A 21,408-nucleotide genomic window follows, 5' to 3' on the forward strand; every position below is an offset into this window, starting at 1 on the left:
GTGTCCTGCCGTATGGCGGATGGGGCAAGCTGGAGACCCCCAGAGGAGTGAGCAGGGCATGGCGAGGATGGGTCACCATGCTGCGCAGAGAACAACCCAATAGTCTCATTCAATGGGAAGGGATTTGGTTTATTGGTTGGGATTCAAAGGGGATGCATTTGGGGAAATGCAGGCATGCATGGGCGTTGGAGCACAGGCACGGAGCCCCACTGGGAATGTGGCTGCAGTGGCGGGATCAGGTCACACGGCCTGGGAGTTTGTCCTGAGGGCAGCAGAGAGCCAGTGATGGTCAGTGTGTGGCAGTGCCCACTCAGATGTGTGATCAGAGGTCAGCGGCTGGCTGTGTGGAGAAGGGCTCAGAGGGGACAAGGCTGGAAAAGTGTCTGCCTGTAACTAAAGCAGAAACTCATGGCTCCTCTGTGGGGCTAGAGAGAGGCCCTGGGGGTTGCGTGCGCTCATCCTCCCCCTGGGAGGCCCAGATCTCAGAGGAGAAGCAGGGTGGGGCGTGGGTGGTGCTGGGGCTTTGCCAGCAGACCCCGTCTGCTCCTGCAGGACATTGTATGGGCCATGGCCAACAGGAGAACTGCAGTTGTGAGAACCCACGTCTCCCCCACAACCCCCAGGTGGCTCCCTGGGGGCTCCACTTATCGAGCGTCTGGATCCCAGGGGCTTCCGGGAAGGCCAGCTCCCTGGGCAGAGGGCCGCAGGCTCACTCAGGTGCAAAGCCCCCAGAATGGTCCACGGAGGAGAAAACAGCAGGGTGTTTCTGTGGACAGAAAAACAAACAAACAAAACTTGTTATTTTCATAGACAAATGGAAATCAGAGGCTGAAGCTTATTCCAGGAAAGGCTTTGGGGTTGGTGGCTCTGGTTTGAGGAGTCATGTCTTACCCTGCGCCCAGGCGCCATCGCTGTGCCCGCCATTCTCCAGTGGGGCTCGTGGCTACTGAAGCCTTTCCCACCACAGACTTTAAAAAAACTGTGTTAAAATACAGCACAAAATTTACCATCTTGACCATTTCAAAGTGTACGTTTCAATAATGGTAAGTACGTTCACATTATTGTGCGACCATCGCCACCATCCATCTCCCGAACTCTTTTCATCTTGCAAAACTGAAACTCCACTCCCATTAAGCAACAGCCCCCCGTAGCCCGCCTCCCCCAGCCCCTGGCAACCACTGTTCTACTTTCTGTCTTCACGTACCTATTCTAGGTACCTCACATAAGTGGGATCATATGGTATTTGTCCCTTTTGTGTCTGGCTTATTTCACATAGCATGAAGTCCTCAGGGTTCATCAGAATTTCCTTGCTTTTTAAGGCTGAATAATATTCCACTGCATGTACAATACCACATTCTGTTTGTCCACGCATCTGCGGGTGGACACTGCATTGCTACCACATTTTGGCTGTTGTGCATAATGCTGCTGTGAACATGGATGTGCAACTGTCTCTTCGAGATTCTTTTCTCAGTTCTTTTGGGCATATACCCAGAAGTGGAATTGCTGGATCATATGGCAGATCTATATTTAATTTTCTGAGGAACACCACACTGCTTCCATAGTGGCTGCACCATTTTACATTCCCACCAACAGCCACCAGAGAGTTTTTATGACATGCTGTAAGCTACAGGGCCACCATGGGAGGCCAGGATGCAGACTGAGTTATAGCCACACTGGGCCCATAATTCAACCCTCAACCATACCACTGTACATTGTTGAGCCCCAGGAGAGCAGGGAGCAATAGAATCTCTCAGCCAACTGTAGCTCAAAATTACTTATGTTCAATTTCAAAGCCTTGGGTTTAAATGTAAAAATTTCCCCTAAACGTCCATTTAAGAAACAATAAAGTTTTGAATGAGCTTTCTGAAATATAAAGCTATAGGTTGTTTATAGGGCTAATTGCTTGCATTCCTTTTTTTCTTATTTTGGAGAATATTATGGGAAATCTTCAAATGTCTCATTCTAAACAGGACTTTGTTTCTGAGGATCTCAAGATGCTAGAAGGGCTTTTTGCTGCCCTGTTCAATGGGATTACCCTGAAGTCAGAAGATGCAGAAACGAATGCCCCTAATTAATGGCTTCTGTAATGAGGTGTTGATGTAGTGACCCTTACTGAGGTGTCCCCTCAGACTCTTCTCTGGGAACTGTGTGCTTCACCCCTGGCTTTGGATCCTAGTGGACGTGTCTGCTGTGTTTCCCTGTCTCTCTTGTTTACTGACTAAGGGGTGGACTACTGACCCACATTGAGTACTTCATATTTTTCTGAAAATCTGGGTTGTGTCTAAGGCAGGGGTCAGCAAACTGGCCAAATCCTGCCCAACACTTGCCTGTTGTTGTAAATAAGTTTATTACAACACAGCCACCTGCCTGTTTATTTACATATTGGCTGTGGCTGCTTTCGTGAAGCAGTGGTGGAGTTGAGTCGTTGTGTCAGAGACTGTCCGGTCCATAGAGCTGACAATATTTTCTACCTGGACTTGATAGAAGTTTTCCAGCCCTTGGTCTAAGGAAAGTCAGTTAGCCCCTGTGAATGGCTGAACTAGTGTATGCGAAGTCCAATCTGAGGGGGTAGCCACATTCTGCTGTGTAGAATGAAGGGAAGAGAAAGCCCATCTGCAGGGAGAGAGGCACAGCAAACAGAGAGGGCTGGAGATGGGTGGTGGGAGATGGATGGCAGATCCGCATCGCTCCTGAGGCCCCAGTCCTGTACACTTCCTAAGACTGCTGGGTTTCATTACTTACTCCCAGGCCCTTATGATAAAATCCCCATTTTATTGCTTAAGCTAGCTCAAATTGGTTTCTGTTTTTGGCAACTAGAGTCCCAAGTAATGCTCTGGAGAAGCTCTGTGCCTCCCATTACTCACAGAGAAGTGGTGGATCAGCACATCAAAGCCTAGTCCAGAATCCAGCCTTCCCTCTTTGCTGTCTTCTGAGCAGGAGAGCCTCCTGGCCCTGCCAGGGGAAGCGGGCGCACACGAAGGTTGGCAGCTGAGCTGACACAGAGAAAAAGTTGTTGGTGAGGAGCTGGGGGTCAGAGCCCCAGTGCATGCCTCTTGCTCTTGACTGACAGCCACTGCCTCCTCCCAGCAGGAGCCAAAGTGGCCTCCAAACCTTGTGTGCCCCAGCAGCTGCAGTCAGGGGAAGTGCCAGACGCTGCCAGCCCTGGCCTTCCTGCCCTTGGACCCTTTGAAACAGTTCTCGCAAGTCTACTTTGAATATTCTTTTGTAACTTTTTAAATAAAAACAGACTAAATCTAATCTTTAGTCTAATATTCTTATACTGGCAGCCTATTAAAGTCAAACACAATGTTTGGCACACAGTAGAATAGCATCCATAGCTTGAATTTGTAGCAGAATCCAAACGCATTTTTAATGAGAACTTCTGGTTCAAGATGGTGGGCTGAGTATGTGCTTTCACCTTTGTTGCTTTTGGATGTCTATTATGGCAAAGAGATTGGGGAGGAAGTTTGCCACAGTGCAAGAAAGCTCACCACATTTCTGGGAGGTGGAATGAATGGGATTTTTGATACATGCAACACTCAAAAAAAGGTGTAACCTGGGATAAAAGTGGGGCTGCAATGGACATGGAATGGACCTCCATGCCTGTTAGAAAGCAAAAAGAATTCTGGGCTCAGAGATGGCAGATACAATAGAAGACCAGGGTGAGAAATGGTGCTCATAGGAGGAGAAATGGTTAAGAACTGGTATGGTCCACCTGCCATACTTTGGTAGAGATAATTTGGTATCTGCTTTAAGACAGAATATAAAAGGTATATCTCTAAATTTAAGCCAGCCCTCTGGGGAAGACAAAAGCACCTAGTGCAGGTTTTGGTGCTCCAGAGTAGAGCCCCCTGTATTCTGGCATTTGAGGAGTCCTTGGCTTGATTGTCAAGCCAGCTCCTCATATACTCTCCCCAAAGCCAGAACTGCCAGTGTGCACCCAGCCAACATCTCACACCCCACAGAGAGCTCCTAATCAGCATTCTAGGGGAGCTACTTGGTGAAAAAAATGTAGATCTCTTGGGTTCCAACATAATGCAGAAAAAACCCCACATCAGCAGCCTAGTCCTTTTTAACTATGAAGGGACAACCAAGCATCACAAGGATTAGAGAGAAAATAGAAGCTTGAAAGAGACAGACCAAGATAAACAAACCAACCCCACCAGATACCAAGTTAACTCAGAAAAAAAATCTTATAATTTACATACTCAAATTCAATAATATGTTACATCCATAAAATAAGATGCAATGAAAACGGAACACAGAGAGAAGAAGAGATAGTTTTTAGAGATTAAAAAATCTTGATTACCAAAATAAAAAAATTCAAGATAAACCTGGAATATAAAGTCAAGGGAATCAGAATGTCAAAAATATAAAGGGAAAAAATATTGGAGAAAAGGTAATAGACATGAGAACTCATCCTTGAGATCAAATATAAAGTGATAATGAATCCCAGAAAGAAAGAACAGAGAAAATGGAAATTGGGAAAGAAAGAGTAGAAGAGACTTTCTCAGGGCTGAAGAAGGACCTTAATTTTCAAGAGCCCAGATATCCAGCATAGTAAATGGAAAAACAAAACAAAGCAAAACAAAATAAACCCAACACTTAGACATTTTTCTGCAAAATTCTAGAATACCAAGGAATAATTGGTAGATCCTAAAATCTCCCACAGAGACAATGCAAGTTACCTCAAAGATATTAAATTCAAACAAGCAAGTGGCTTTTCATCCATAACCCTCAACGCTAGAAGATAATACAATAATGCCTTCAATGTTCTGAGAGAATAGGACCTAACTTAAAATTTTTTTTTTTACCCAACCCAATTGTCAATTAAATATTAGGGAAAAATAAGGATGCTTACTTTCTTTACGCCCTTTTCCAGGAGGTATTTGAGGGTGTATCCCAACAGCATGGGGAAGGGAAAAGAGGAAGAGAAAGACATGGACTCCAGGAGACGGGGACACATCCAACCTAGGAGGACAGCTGAGGGGACCCCAGAGTCACAGCCAGGCACCAGTCCTGGAAGACAGTCCAGACTGGAGCAGAAGAGCAAAGCGCTCTGCAAGGGAGAATGCATGAGAAAAGAGAGAACTCTTGTAGTAGGTAATATCCTGAGAAGATGGAATATCCTATGGATATGAAAAATGTCCATTAGTCAAGGAAAAAAATGTATTTGAAAACTCCTAGAAAAACAAGAAGCCGTACTGGAAAGTCATTTTTTTCAAATACCAAGCAAATTGTATCATGCGTTCAAGCAACTGCTGGAATGTATGAAAAGAATTCATTGAGCTTTATGCTGGGACCATTCTTCTTCGAGTGGCCTAAGGATTGTAAGCTGGGCTTTGTAGAAAGGGAAGCAGTACGCTCGTGCTCCTTGTCTGGGCAATGGGAAACACGAATACAGTGGTGATAATGCACACACTGTTAAAAACATTTACGGTGCACGTGGGGAAGCTGAAAGGATGGCATTGTAGTTAGAGAATGTAAATGCTAACATTAGTAATGTGAAATTTATCTGAGAATAGGTTGAAAACAGAAGGTAGAAGGAAGGTGGGGGCATAAGTACTCCCAGCTCACTCGAAGGAGAATGAAAATACTGACTAAAGTTGATGGAGCAGTAAACGAAGGTACAGTATGCATATTATTTATGTTATAAAAGTAACCAAATATATCTATAAATATATGAAACTACAAACATTGAGGTAGGTCTTAAAGGAGGCAGTTTAAGTGAATTTAAATCCTTTACAAAGGGGCATCGATGGATATCGTTTGAAGTTGATAAACCAAGAATTAGAGTTATAAATACCAGTTAAGTTAACAACCACCAACATGGCACTGCTTTGGTCCTCTAAGTTCACTGGAGGGTCAAGTGAGGCCAGAAGTGGCCCGAGCTCTAGGCTCGTCTCTGGCTGCCGGCGGCCCTTTCTGCTTCTCCAAAGACACTCTAGAAGTGTACCACTTTCTATTTGTGCACTGAGCAGAGCCAGGTTAGGAAGCATTATCTTATAGGACCACCTTCACCTCCCCATTCTCATCTGATGTTGGTCTGTGCTGGTGGCCAGGCACCTGTTTGTGTTAGAGACAGACACTCCACAGGGTCTGTGTGGTTAGGGTGGCCTATGGGATACTGTGATCTGAAGCAGAGGTGGGAGCCCTTCAGACCCATGGAGGGTCTGAAGACATGGGCCTACGAAGCCTTCAAATCACCTGTTGTGGAGTCTGGTCCTTGGCAGTTACAAATTCTGCATTTGGCAGCAACTCAGTAAACATCAGAATAGGCCTTCACTTGTGGAACACAGTAGGCCTTCTTGGAAAAGGAACAGAAAAGCCGGCTCCCGAAACTTTCACTTTGTGAACTGAGGTTGGCCTGCCGTCAAGGACAAACATGGTCACTCGAAGATGCCTCAAAATACCTCTAATCCTAAGTGGCTGATGCAAAAAAAAATCTAGGAACTGTGGAGAACAACTTCAGAAGAAAATGATGGAAGATTTGAATGAAAACACTCATCTTCAGAAAAGTCTAGAATTGCTTGCCCAAAAACCTGTGAGATGGCAGCAATAGGTGCAGGAACTGAAGGAACAGGAAAACATCTTTGAAAATGCAAATGAGGGAATGAAAGAGGTCACAGGTGCTAAAGAGAGCCAGTGAAAATCTCTGACGGGAACCTTGCTGAAGGTTGCGGGTTTGTCTGTCTCTAATAGAGATCACACAGATGATGGCAGCTTGGAATTAAAGAAAAAGAAGGAAGCAGGCTGGGTATGGTGGCTCATGCCTGTAATCCTAGCACTCTGGGAGGCCGAGGTGGGAGCATCACTGGAGGTCAGGAGTTCAAGACCAGCCTGAGCAAGAGTGAGACCCCATCTCTACTAAAAATAGAAAGAAATTAGCCAGACGACTAAAAATATATACAAAAAATTAGCCGGGCATGGTGACGCATGCCTGTAGTCCCAGCTACTCGGGAGGCTGAGGGAGAAGGATTGCTTAAGCCCAGGAGTTTGAGGTTGCTGTGAGCTAGGCTGATGTCATGGCACTCTAGCCCTCGGCAACAGAGTGAGGCTCTGTCTCAAAAAAAAAAAAAAAAAAAGGAAGCAGAAAAAAAATGGAGATCACTCAGTCTGTCGGTCAGAAGTTGATTTCAAGAGATTCATTGATGCGGTTAACTTAAATGTGTCCTTTCAACAACTGGAAGGAGAAAAGCAAAAAATATCCAAAAAATTATGTGAAGAAAATCAACTGAATGAAGAGTTTCCAGGACAAACAAAAAGCCTCCAAACTGAGCAAGCATCTTTGCCGACTGAAAATTCACAGCTTCCAAGTGAGATTCAGAAGCTTCGGCAGAAACGTGAAATACATCAAGAACATGTAGCACAACTTTAGGGAAAATCAAGTGGGGAGGAAATACACCGCTTAGAAATCGAGAAGAAACTTCCCACAGTGTATAGAAACACAAACCACACATATCAGAAGTGTGATCTCCCATGGGAAGATGGCCAAAGACGTGGACAAAGGATTAGAGAGAACTACTTCTTCCCATCGAGTCTAGATCGTCTTGTGGGAGAGAAGTGCTCAAGAGAGTCGGATGGTAGCTCTGTCAACAGAGAGAAGTCTCCGCAAGCTAAGAAAAGAAAGTGATTGCAACAAATATTGGCTAATGTTGAGTTTAAGTCCCAGCCCCTCCCCAGTGGCTCATTTGTGCTTGCTGTTCTGTGTGCAGCCCACAGAGGCCCAGAAGTGTCACGGGAGACCCTGGGTCATCAGGTCCCCCAGGAAAGAGGAGGGTTGAAGCTGTGGGGTCTCAGGGATCCAGGGGCACAGACTAATTTGATTCAACTTTCACTGCAGCCGATCACAGCCAGACATTTGCCTGTTTTCTCTCTGCAAAAGCTACTTTATTTCTTTTGAGTTTAACTGCTTGTTATTTCATTGATGGTACAATTGCTCTTGTTAAAATGTGATAGCATTAAAAAAAAGAATAATGACCACCAGAAAAGCTAAACATGGATTGGTTTTAGAAATTGCCTCTGCGAAGTGAGGTGGGGGAAGGGAGCTTGGGGTCAGGAGACTGTCGCCTCCTTGAAAGCCTGAGGAGCAAGAAATCCAAACAGCCCTGGGGCTCGGGTCCTCCCCCTGGAGTCTGGCCAGGATTGGTCTAAGCCCACCTCTTTAGGTTGTGAGCACCCGGGGGACCACGTATGCTCTGCTGCTTCTCTGACTTGTAAATATTCCCTTAAAAATCCCTATTTTATATTTACATGACTTGGCACTAGCCATTTATGTTTCCATGCCCCCTTTGCACAAAAGAGCACTTTGGTAAGATTTGCTTTGTTACCATATGCATGTCATTTGCGGAAAAATTAAAACTGTAAAAAATCATTTATTGAATTTCTACTGTATGGCAGGCACAGTACCGGGTACTGAGGATTGGAAGATAAACAAATAATAGACAAGAACACTTTTTGAATGACTGGAGATCTAAGGGCTGTGTCTCCTAGGGCTTCACTCAGAGATACCGAGGGATATCTGTGAATTCAACCCACACACCTGCCTGTCCTCCTCTCCCAGTGCCCTTTGCCTTCTTGGGGAGGGAGTTCTTTGCTAAGAGTCCCAGGGTGAGGGGATTCTGACGTGACCAAACTTTCCATTTGTGTACCTCTTTGACCAGCCTTGAGAAAGTCTTGAAAATGGCCAGAGGTTAAATTTGATGACATGCCCTTGGGTTTAGATTTAGTATTGAAGGAGGGATATGCAAATTGATGGAAAGACAGGATTTGGGTTTGCCTTGTATTAATCGAGTGCCTTCCTGTCCTTCTAAGCTTGAATACCTTTTCAAAAACAAAACCCAAAACAAAACAAATAAAAACACCAACCATTTATTTTCATTCTAGAGTAGTTGACTCATTTGGGGTCAACAGAGCCAAAGTGATGAATTCAACCCCTGTATTCTGTGCCTTGGTCATTATTCATACCCCAGGAGGGCAAGGATGCTCTGTCTTATTTATCCTTGAACCTCTTGTGCTCAGAATAGTGCCAGGCACATATTAAGTGCTCAAAAAATGATTGTTAAATAAAACGTAATTTGTACTATATACTAAAATCACAGGTGCCAACAAATAAATCCACTAATAAATTTGTCTCTCGGTTATAAAATTTGGTCCTGAATACATAAAACATGTGGCTAATCCTCTCTTTTCCCCTAAAAAGCTGCATGGATGAACAGATAGATGAATGAATGCCCTTGTTCAGAAGTGAGAGTTTGCTTCTAGAGTGCAGAAGTTTTAGCTCAAACCACTCTCAAGCATGGGTAAAACTACTCAAGCAACAGTGATACCATATATAAATATATTTTAAAAAGGCAGCATCTATTTTATTGTCAATACCACTTCAACAAAATTAATTTCCTTTGTGGTTTTTGTTTCTGTATTTTAATAGTTCAATTTAGTGCTCAGCACATACTAAATAATGGTTTCCTTAATTCTCTCATTTTTTTCTGGAGTTTTTTTTTTTTTTTTTGGAAAGCCACTGATTGATCAAATGTCTCGCTGCAGATTGCCCTATATCCTGTGCTCTTCTCCTCCCCATTAGCCCCTGATATTCTAATTTCATTGTGCAGGGAGCTAGCTTGAATCAAAGTGAAGCAACATACTAATCCAGTACTCAACAAGATGGCACAAAAGTTTAAGGGTCACCTGTAGCCAGCTCCAAAGAATCTGCAACCAGTGGGACCTGGTCCCAAGGTGTCCCAAGGTGTCGTAGATAAGGTGGGCGGGGAGGCCACGTCAGGATGAGACAGCAGGATTAGAGAGGGCTTTAGAAGGGAGCGAGAGCTGCACTGCTCTGTCCTCCTGACTGGGATGCAGTTATCACAATAAAGTGACAGTTCCCTGTCCACGTTCCCCTGCGCTGATTTCACCTACAAAGTTGTAGAGAGGCATGGACAGTTGAAAATGAAGATTTTTAAAAAAATTTTTGGATGAAAACATTTATCCTTTGGTCCTCTGTTTTCCCCATCTGTAAAATGGGACTCCTAGTATTTGCTTGCTGAGAAAGGCAAAGAAGTGTCCTCATAAATGTTAGCCTAATAAAAGTGACTGTATTATCCGTTGCACAAAGAAACTAAAAGCCATGGCCAGGCCGGCTCCCTTCTTGACTGGGATCCAAACCCCCGGGGGAGGGAGCTGCTTCCTGCTCACAGGAGAGCCCTTCAGACAGCTGGTTTATGGGCCGTGCTGGAAACATACGGTATACAGTAAAACACAGAGACAAGTGCATTGAGCACAAGGGCCCATCCATCCTGCTTGACAGACATAAATTACTGACCAGACGCAGGCATTTCCCCTTGTGGTCATCACCCGATGCAGAGGAGAGCTTTTATTTTCTAAATGATATATTGATTCAATAAAATTATTATTACATCATCTCTGCTGCCCATCACCACTCACAATGGGGGCGCATTCGGGGGGAAAATGAATGCTCCCTCTGGAACGGGGTATAGAGATGTGTAGGGGGTGAGTGCGCGTGTGTATAAAGACTTCTGATGGAGAAAGCTAGGGATTTTCATTAATACTAGTTGAGTGATCTCTGGCACTCACTTGCAGAGCCCAGCGTCTCCCCTGGGACCCTCTCCTGGGGGTTACAGCTGAAATTAGATGCTGTTAGGGAACAGCCTGGAGAGGACATAGTAGACCAAGGCCTCAGAGCTTGAGGAGTGAGATTGACGGGCTCCTGTCAGACTCAATACATCCTCCTTGAAGTAGGGGCGAGGGAGGGAGAAGCTCTAGTGTGGAATTTCAGATATCTGCTCTATGCCATGACATGGGAAAGGGGTGAGGAATGAGGTTGCCTAGCGCAGTGTTCTCAGACCCTCTCGAAGCCTCAAAGCACGCTTTATCACAGTCTTGAGTGAGAGCCTCCTTCCCACCCACGTAGCTCCAAAGATTATGGGAAATCGTGTTCTCCTGAGGCAAATTATTGGTTGTGAATGCCATTGAATCAAGCTGAGTCTGTGGACTAGGCACTCTATATCGAACAGAGGGTTGGGATGGGGTAGAGAGGTGGGGAGGTGCGTGGAACCCCAAAGTTGGACAAGCTTTAACCACCTCACCCCTACAGATGGCTGTGTCTGAGTCCTCAGGTACCTCCCTGGGTCTTACAGAGCTGAGGATATTAATAGGTGGTTTCTCTGACTTCAGTGAGTCTCGGGGAACAGATGCACCTGGGGAGTTTTTCTCTCTTGCCTGGATGGACTGTTTCCAGAAGCGTCGTAGCAGTCTGCCATGAAACTCGGCATACTTAGGAGCTCTGGGATGGAGAACACAGCCACACAAGCAAGTCATGCACTGCTTTCAGTGTTGGGTATCCCAAAGGCAGAATGAGTAGGTCCAGACCCACGTACACACAAACGAACTTGCACAAGACATCTCGATATCTGACACTATGAAATAGTCATCCTGGGGAAAAAATATGCAACAGGTTGGACTTTCCTACCCTATGGTTTAGCGCTGTTTTTATTCTGAGTTGGACATAAGGGGGCTCGTGGTATTTTTAGTGTTTTGGGCCGCGGCCAGTCTGGATGTTTGTACCAGAGTTCGCTGAGTGCGGGAGCTGTGAGGAGGGGGTTGCCCTCTTGGAGAACCTTGGGCCCGGTGGACTTGGCTGCAGCTGGATCAGACATAGACCTTGTAGAGACTGTTGGGACCCTCGTCTCCTGAATTTTCATAAACTATCTTTATATTCAAGTTTATACTTTTGAAACAAAATTTAGTGGGATAAAACTATACCAATACAAGTTTAGACAAAGAAACCGGTGATGCTCTACTCTCCCACCTAGGTCGGTTCAGCCTTGCAATACTTAAGCTGCTGCCAGGTCCACAGGGCTCTGCCCCGTCAAGACCCTACCTGCCCCTCAGAGGGGAGCCGGGGTGGGGGTACAGATGGCCATGGGGCTCCCAACAGCCCAGGAACCGCTGACCTTCAAGGAGGTGGCTGTGGGTTTCTCCAGGAAGAATGGGGGCTGCCAGGCCCTGCTCGAGGACCCCGTACCCAGATGTGATGGTGGAGAATATCCCGGGGAGTGTCAGCTTCCCAAACTCCATGTGATCTCCAGGTGAAAATTAGGAGCCCTAGAAGGTAGAAGAGAGGACTTCTCCAAACCTCTAGCAAACATGTCTTTCCACAATAGCAGAACTGTCATATACTCTGCTTCAGAAAACTTATGTTAACGCCATATTTTGGTCCACAAGACTTGTAAACTCAGCTTCCAAGGTCTTGCACCAACTCAACACATCTTAACCACAGGATAACGCTTGTCTCTCCATCGCCTCAAATGCCAGCTCCGTTCCCTTGGAGACAGCCTCCGAGGTGGCTCCCACGCGGGACTCAGCTCGAAAGTCAGAAGAATTTTGTCCACCCCAGCTCCGCCATGTACCTCCAGTCCCTTATCCTCTTTCAGGCTCAGATTCCTCTTCTGTGAAGTGGGGATGCTCATAGCACCTACCTCCTTAGCCTAGCACCTGGCCTACAGTTAGGTGCTTGATCAACATGCTGCTACAATGTGTAAACATAATAATACTAAATAGTGGCAGTTGGTTGAAGAGTCCCATCGTGTAGGATGAAGTCTAGAGAGTGTTGGGAGTGACTCTGGAAAAGGGTGTAGGTTCTGGAGTCAATCATGAATGCATATGGAAAGAAAACGTCTTTGAACGTACACACAGACAAAAACACCTGCATTTTGAGAGTGTGCTGCCTCAGTTGTGCTGTGCCAACAGGTGCAGTGGCATCGCTGACAGTGTACACCCTGGGTGCCTATTTTGTGTTGAACTTAAGCCTTCTTACTTTCCCAAACCCAAGAACGTTTCAAGATGATCTTTGGGGCCATCTTGGGAAAGAGCAGCGTGGTTATCTGACAACCTAACGGTACAATGGCCCTTCCTGACATTGCTTTGTTTTTCAGAATCACCTTAAAATCTTTCCCAAGATGAGAGGGGAGGATGGGACTATGAGAGAAGGGAAACCAAAAGGGAATTGGAAGGCAGAGTAGGGGTTTGAGAGACCCGTCACACCTGAGCATTATCTTGGAAGTCAAGACTTAGCAATGCCTGAGGGCAAGTTTTCTTCCTCCACAACAGACGATCACGCAATAATTTATGTTGTTATAACAGTTTATTTGAAACAACCATGATGACTCATAGCTCTAATAATTGAATGTCCTTGGAGGAATTAATTCCCTCTTCTGATGCTCTTTTGCACCACGCCAGTTTCACCGAGAGAGGATCAGACACATCGAGCCGGCACTGAGCCTTCCTCCACCCACTCCTTACCTGTGGCGGCACTGCCAGGGCTAATCTTGGCAAAGTCTAGACAATTCTCTAGCATCTTCCTACCCAAATGCCAGGGTTTTGTGGGTTCTTCCCATTTCCCCTCTTAATAGCTGAGGTCAGGCTAATTTTAAAGACTCTGCAAAACACATTCACATCGAAGAGAAAGCGGTTCCCAATAATTTAACTCCTCTCTCCACTGCAGGTGCCTCATGCGTTGAGGCCGTGCCCTCCCCCAGGGGAAGGAGTTTACGACGGCAGAGTTTTGGGCCTCAGGTGTGTGCCGAGACAGGGAAAAGGCGCTGAGGAATTGGGCGATTTAGTGCAGGGTGCTTCTCAGAATCGCTCCAAATTATACCACACAAGTGACCTTTTACTCTACCAGTGGTTAAGGATATAGCAACAGTTATGGTCTGTGGAAAGGCCAGTACTTAAAGGAAAAAGAAGGTTTAGAAAATACAGCGGATTCTTATTGTTACACAGTAGACCCTTGATATTCTTAAAGGCTATGGCCTCAGACCTTCGTGAATTGCCAAAGATGAGAATGACACCGAGTCGTATAATTCCTATCCCACTAGGTAATAAAGTATGATGAAAAATCTAGTGCCTCTTTCAGGCCCACAGTGGTTCTGTAAGTGTGGGACTTGTGTAATTCACGAAACCGCTTTCTGGCCTGGAGCTTTGCGAGGTCAGCCTCTGCTCTGGCCCCCTCCACGCCAGCACCGCCTTTCTGCTCACACGCAGTCCCACAGAGAGGCTCAGGCTTCATCCCCTCCCAGGTGCTCCATGACAGATGGAGAGGAACAAAGGCACTGGCCAGGTGTCCCATCCATACGCCTGGCTCGGCGTACGTGACTCAAGGTTGTGCCTTGGCAGCATGACAAACGACTGCACATCGTGTGTCGTAAGTGATAGGGTCATTCACGAATAGCTACACCCATGAACACCGCCAAGCGCCTCCTGGGCTGAGATCATGGAAAGGACTTTAGCACTCAAGCTGGAGGCGGAGAAACATCATCACCTGCCCCCGTCTCACCAGAGAAAACATCTTGTCCTTTGTGTGGCTCACGGTCACTTGTAGATGGTGACCTCGGGCTGCTGTAATAAGGTACCACGGACTGGGTGGCTTAGAGCAGCAGGAATCAAGTCTCTGGGTCTGGAGGCCAGAATTCCAAAGCCAAGGTGTCAGCAGGGCCGTGCTCCCTCTGAAGGGGCCAGGGCGGGATCTGTTCTAGACTCTTGTGGCTTCCAGTAGCCTCAGGCGTTCGTTGGCTGTTTTCTCCCTGTCTCCTCACACTGTCTTCCCTCAGTGTGTGTCTCTGTCTTCTCAGGCAGCATTCTTGTTTATGACACCAGGCACACTGGATGAGGGCCCACCTGAGTCCAGCATGAGCTCGTCTTAACTGATTACATCCGCAACGACCCTGTTTCCACGTAAGGTCACATTCTGAGGTGCTGCCCGTGAGAGCTTCAACATACGAATTTTGGGAGGGCACTATTCAACCCATAACAACTGCATAAACTTCGGCTTCTGCTAATGCTAGCGAGGAGGCTCCTTTCAGGGATCCAAAGGGTGATAAACACGTAGTCTAACTGGCGTTTGTCCATCTCAACATGCACGTCACACTCACACACACTCACACATCTGGCTGCTTTTAAAGAAGGGTTGGCACCTCACGCCCATTAGGATGGCTACTATCAAACGACAACAAACAGAAAATAAGTACTGGCAAAGAGGTGGAGAAATTGGAACACTTGTGCACTCTTGGTGGGAATGGAAAATTGTGCAGCCACTATGAGAAACAGTATGGTCGTTCCTCAAAAAATTGAAAATAGAATTATTATACGATCTAGCAATTCCTCTTCTGGGTGTATACCCAAAAGAATTGAAGGCAGGATCTCAAACTGATACTTGTACACCCATGTTCACAGCAGCACTACTCACCACAGTCAAAAGGTGGGGCAACCCGAGTGTCCGTCACAGGTGGATGGATGAATAGGCTGAATATCCCTTATCACAAATGCTGGGGACCAGAAGCATTCAGCATTCCAAATTTCTTCAGATTTTGGAATATTTGCATATATATAATGAGATTTCTTGGGGATGGGACCCAAGTCTAAATATAAAATTCATTTATGTTTCATATATACCTTATACATAGAACCTGAAAGGAATTTTATATGGTTCAATAATTATGTGCATGAAACAAAGTTTATGTACACTGGACCAACGGAAAGCAAAGGTGTGATAGGTGTGGAATTTTATACTTGTAACATTATGTTCATGCAGTAAGTTTTGGATTTGGAGCATTTTGGATTTCAGATGTTCGGATTAGGGATGCTCAACCTATATTTCCATACAATGGGATATTATTTAGCTGTGAAAAGGAAAGAAATTCTGATACATGCTACAACATGGATGGACCTTGAAGATATTATGCTAAGTGAAAAAAGCCAGTCACCAGAGGACAGATATTGTGTGATTCCACTTAAATGAGGTACCTAGAATAAGCAAATTCACAGAATTTGCCAGGGACTGTGAGGAGGAAGAATGAAAAGTTGATTTTTTTTTTTTTTGAGAGATAGGGTCCCACTCCATCACCCAGGCTGAAGTGCAGTGGTACGATCATAGCTCATTGCAGCCTTGAACCCCTAGGCTCAAGCAATCCTCCTGCCTCAGCCTCCTGAGTAGCTGGGACTATGGGTGCCCACCACCATGCCCAGTTAATTTTTCTGTTTTTTGTAGAGATTGGGGTCTTGCTATGTTGCCTAGGCTAGTCTTGAATTCCTGGCCTCAAGCGATCCTCCTGCCTCAGCCTCCCAAAGTGCCAGGATTACAGACATGAGCCACTGTGCCTGGCTTAGGAAATTGTTTTTTAATGGGTGTGGAGTTTCAGTTTTGTAAGATGAGCAGAGTGCTGGAAGTGGGTGGTGGAACAACAGTGTGAATGCTCTTAGTGCCACTGAACCGTACACATAAACATAGTTAGATGGTTTGTGGCTACTGCTCTGGCTCGACCTCCAGACTCCACTTGCCCAGGGAGGTGAGATTCCTTGTCTGCCTCATCAGCGTCTTGGTTTCCATTTCCCGTCTTCTCCATCACAACTTTGCTACCGACAAAGTGGGAACCAGAACAGCCTCCAAGCCTGCGACCAGCACTGTCTTCAAGGTGAGTCAGGGCCAACAGAAGTATTTTCTCTGTCTTTTAAAGGGAACCTGCCCCTCGGGGGGGGGGGGGGACGAGCCAAGGAGGAGCCAAGTGTGAGCTCCAGGGCCAGTTGCCTGACCCACCCAAAGACCCGCTGTAGCTGCCATATCCCCTGCACAGTAACTGTCCGTGGGCCAGGTTGGTGCCACTGATTTATCTACAGTGCGCTCCATGGACAGCGACCAGTGTGAAGTGTTCACAGGGTTATCAGACACTGAGTCTTCAAGCCTCACCTCAATTACCCGCTCTCAGACTTGAGGGCAGGAAAGAGCACACTGTTGATGGAGCGCTTCCTGTGTGCTAGGCTTGCATGCGGTGCTACACAGAATGATCTCATTTATTCCCCACAATCATCCTTCCAAGTAGATCTGATCAGCAGCGTTTTCACAGAGCAGTAAACAGAGGCTCAGAGAGGCTCGCCAAGGTACCAGAATCACCTTAAAACGTTCAGTGACCCCACAAGGTCAGAGTTCAGTTTCAAAAAACGACACCACTTATTTTGGGAATCGCCCCCCCGAAATGAAGCGCTGGAGAGGAGGAGACACCCACAGCCAGGGACTCCGTTCCTAGCATTTATGATCTTGGCTGGTGGAACCTTCTGGAAATCTTTGGTGGACAGGCCCGTCTCTGCGCTGGCTGAGGAGCCAGAGAGGAGGGAAGTGAAGCAGTTCACGGCAGCAGCTTTTGTGAACAAATGCACGTTCTGTGGAGGGATAATTATGAAGCCTGGAAGAAATTCCCGGGTGCTTTTTGTGAGGGTGATCGAGGCCGTGCTGCGCACAGAGGGTGTCTGTACCTGCGAGGAGAAGAAAAGGGAGCAATTAGATGCCTCACTCTCCTCACTCCCGCTGCACATCCTTAAGCATCCAGTTAAAAAAAGAGATCTAATATTACTTAGACAAACAAAGAAAAGCAACCTGGGCTCTCATTCCTATTTTTCTTCTTTCCTGACAGCTTGTGGGGTGCCTGCTGTTAAGGGTAGAAAAATATCACCCCAAGCTCTAAAACATGACGACAGTAACCACCCCGTGACTGCTCCGGCACTTAGCAGATGAGCGCTGAGCCTGGCAGGCCGGGGTTTCTGGCTGTGCCAACTCTCTCGTGACAAAAATCACCACCAGGGAACCAGCAATGGCCGAAGGCGTTGACGAGGGGGGCGAGGCCCTGTCCTTGCAGTCCTCAGGGTCCAGGCACGTGGGCACAGGAGCCAAGGGCAGCAGCATGGAAAGGCTGAACCCAAAGCAGGAAGTCACGGCGCACGGAGGGCAGGGCTGGCTGTGCCCAGCACAACCCGCGTAAGCTTAGAGTCAGGGATGTCCACAGCGCAGGCTTGGCAAGCTGTGGCCCTGCCGGCCAGATCTGGATCAAGGCCCGTTTTCCTATGGCCCGTGAGTTTAGCATGGTTTTTGCATTTTTAAATATAGTTGTTGGGGAAAAAATGAAAAGAATATTTTGTGACAAGTGAAAATGATATGAAATTCAAATCTCAGTGTCCATAAATTATGTTATATTGGAACACGGCTCATTTGTCTACACGGGCTTTGGCTGCTTTCGTGCAGCAATAGTGGAGTTCAGGTAACAGAGCCTGGATGGCCACAAGACCTAAAATGTTTATTATCTGGCCCTTCACAGTCTGTCACTGCCTGGCTGAGAGGGATTTAGGTCCCAGCTCTAATACTACCAGGCCGGGTGACTCTGGGTAAGTTCTGTAACCTTTGTAAGCTGTAGGTTTCTCATCTCTGAAATGGAGGAGCAGTAACGCCTTTGCCATGGGGCTGCTGCTGCGTCTGCGGATGTGTAGAAAGCACAGAGCAGAGGCCTGTGCAGAGCGAGTGCTCAGTGAAGGTTGGCTGTTGCTATTCCCCCAGGCTTCTTAAGGAAGGGGTTTGGCCCCTATGACAGAGACTTCTGGTGTCTAACCCTATGGCTAGTCACCATATGCTACTTTAGAGGCTGGAGAAGCTAAATATTTGCTTTCCCAGTTTCCCCTGCATCCAGGAATGACTCTATGATTCAATCTGGCCAATAGGTTACAAGTGGAAAGTTGCTCGGAGTATCCTGAGGAAGCTTTTGCTTTCCTGATAAAAGGGATGGCATGGCTGAGCTCCGCCAATCCTCTTTCTTCCTGCCTTGGCTATAGACGTGATGTCTGGAGCTGGGGCGGCCATTTTGGGCCCATGACAGCAACGGTCAATAGAATTACTGAGACCACCCTCCCTGAAATCACTAAGATGCTGAGTCAGTGTCATCAGCTACCTACTTTCAGACTTTGTTATCAGAGAAAAATAAAACTCCATTTGTCTGAACCATTATAAGTTAGGCTTTCTAACTGAACACATTTCTGACTGATATATTCTTTTGGAAGTAGAGTGGAATTTAGACAGCCTGTGGCAGGAGGGAAGGCTTCTCAGTGAGGAAATCAGAAGTGACCAACAGATATAGGGATGTAAATACGCACCTTTTGAGAAGCTGAGTCAGAGACACAGGCCCAGGGACAAGAGACAGGAGCTCAGTGCTTTGGTCAAGCTCACCTTTGGTGAAGAGAAATTTCATTGTCATGGCACAGCAGGGACAGGTTAAGATGATTATCACCTTTCCCCAGTGGAGTTTTTAGGGAAGAATGGGGTCTGTGAGCATTCTGAGGCTGCCTTAGAGGGAGAGGAAGGAAATGAAAATATATACTACTATCTAAATGAAAATTTACAAATGTCTAGAAAACATGCTTGTTGTATTCCTCCTTAGAATAAGTTAGCAGTCTGAAGGAAGTCTGCACATTGGATCTAAGCAGCTCTAAATGAGGACAGCCCCAAGCGGCACTTGGAGAAGGAGCATACGCTGGTTCAGGGAGAGGTGACTCCTTTCTAAGTTGGCTTTGACCCCTTAGATTTCTGGGAGTGTAAAAGGGCAAGGTTTGTGGGAGGGAGTATAAGAGCCATGGCCTCCATGGGGTGGGAAATAACCATTTCTCAGCAATCTTTGCAAGTTGCTGTTTCTCCCTGGGCCAATCCCGGAAGGCTTTGTCGAGGAGGGGAGTTTTAGTTTAAAGTGGTAGCTTTTTATATATCTTCCCCTTAGGAGGCAATACAAGTTGATTATAGGACATTCAAATGATACAGGGAAGTATAAAAAAGAAAGAAAAATCACTCTGAAATCCCCCACCCCACCCTCCAGGCAACCACAGTTTCCAGACCTCTCTCTGGGCATATACACACGTGTAATTAGAAGTTTTACACAAACGGAATGCCATTATACAGAACATGCTGTCTTTATATTTTCTTCTTCTCTCTCTCTCTTGCACCCTGTTTCTTATTTGCAGAATTTTTTTTGTATCGGTGACTAGCTGTGCATCATCCTTTATACAGAACACATCATATTCCTTTCTGTGTCCCTCTTGGGGACAGACTTGGAGAAGCTGTTTGAGTGGTGGGAGGGTGTGGTCTGGCAGGCAGGCATTGGATGGCTGGAGCTGAAACTGGGGGAGGATGTAGAAAAAGTTCTCGATGGGTTTTTGGGTAAAGATGTAGGTTAGGTTGGAGACAAGGAGGCAGGAGAGAAGGTGGCACAGGTGGGGGATCCCGTGAGGAACTGAAGACCCTCGTCCTCTTTCTGGTGCCTCCTTCCCAAGCACACTGAAAACTCAGCCACTTCCCCACTCCGGGAGCTCTCTAGGGGACCCACAGGCTGGCTGCGTACCCACCTGGGGACAGTCCCTGGCCCCTGTTGTGTTGGGCAGTTGCCCCAACGCTTACCCCCCCCTGCCCGAGGTGGACGGAAGTGTCCACACTGCTTCACTCACCCCGGAACCCCGGGAGGCTGCATGGCTGCCCAGGAAGTGAAGCAGACAGGTGATCCCGGCCTGAGAACCTGCGCCTGCCGGGCTGTTTGCTCCGGGTACACCCTCCCCGGTAAATGAGCCCTTTCAGAAATCCAAATGGCAGCTTAGAAGCTTGTCTTATGGACACAGAACCAGAGCAAAAGGCATTAGAAAATAATTTTCCAGATTCTATGCTGAAGGGAGGTTACTGCTTTGACACTTCAATATTCCCTCTGACTGGTCTTTGAATTAATTTTAATAGTTTTCTCTTACTTGTCTTTTATTCACCCTTTACTCTGTAAAAGCTTTGGCCTGGGGTCCGCCTGGCTTTCCATCCTGGCTTCATTACCTGCCAGGTGTGGGTTTGGAATGGTATTTGACTTTTCTGACGTCAGTTTCTTCATCTGTAAAATGAGAATGTTAGTCGTTGCCGAGTGACACAGGTGCTCTGGATACGCCTTTATTTTCACGGCCCTGGCTCGTTGGCAAAGGGAGTGTCCCTGAGCCTGGTTTCCCGCCACCCTCTCCCGTCAGCTTCACCTTCATACTCAGGCACTGCGCAGGGGTGGCTTGGCCTTCCTCTTTCTAGCTGTGCTGATTCTTGGTACTTCTGGCTTGAAGAGCTCCTCCAAGTGCTTTGGTTTGAATGCTCCCTACAGATACCGTAAGGGACAGAAGTGAGCACAGTGTTGTGGTTTGGGTCACCTCAGGACTTCATCCCTACTTTTGCTTAAATATGTTAATGAGGACCAGAAATAACATTTTAAGTAGAAGTAGGAGGCGGTGAGCAATAGTCAGGGCCAACGAGACGGTGAACTGCAAGCAGATGTGAGTAGGAGAGGAGATGGAGACCTCTCCCAAGCAGCAGGGACGGTGGGAGGGAGAAGGGCCGTCCTCCATCTGCCTCTGCGGCGGGGCACGTGTCCCGGCTGCACGCCAAGCAGCAGTCCAGGCTGACGGCAAAGTGAGTTCTCGGCGCTACTGGGCCGGTGGGTGAGCTTCCTCCTTTAAACATGAAATGCTGCAGGGGAGAGACCAGAGCACCGCAGACTGGGTGCTGGGACCCCCGGA

The sequence above is a fragment of the Lemur catta genome, chromosome 11, assembly GCF_020740605.2.
Source record: "Lemur catta isolate mLemCat1 chromosome 11, mLemCat1.pri, whole genome shotgun sequence".
NCBI lineage: Eukaryota > Metazoa > Chordata > Mammalia > Primates > Lemuridae > Lemur > Lemur catta.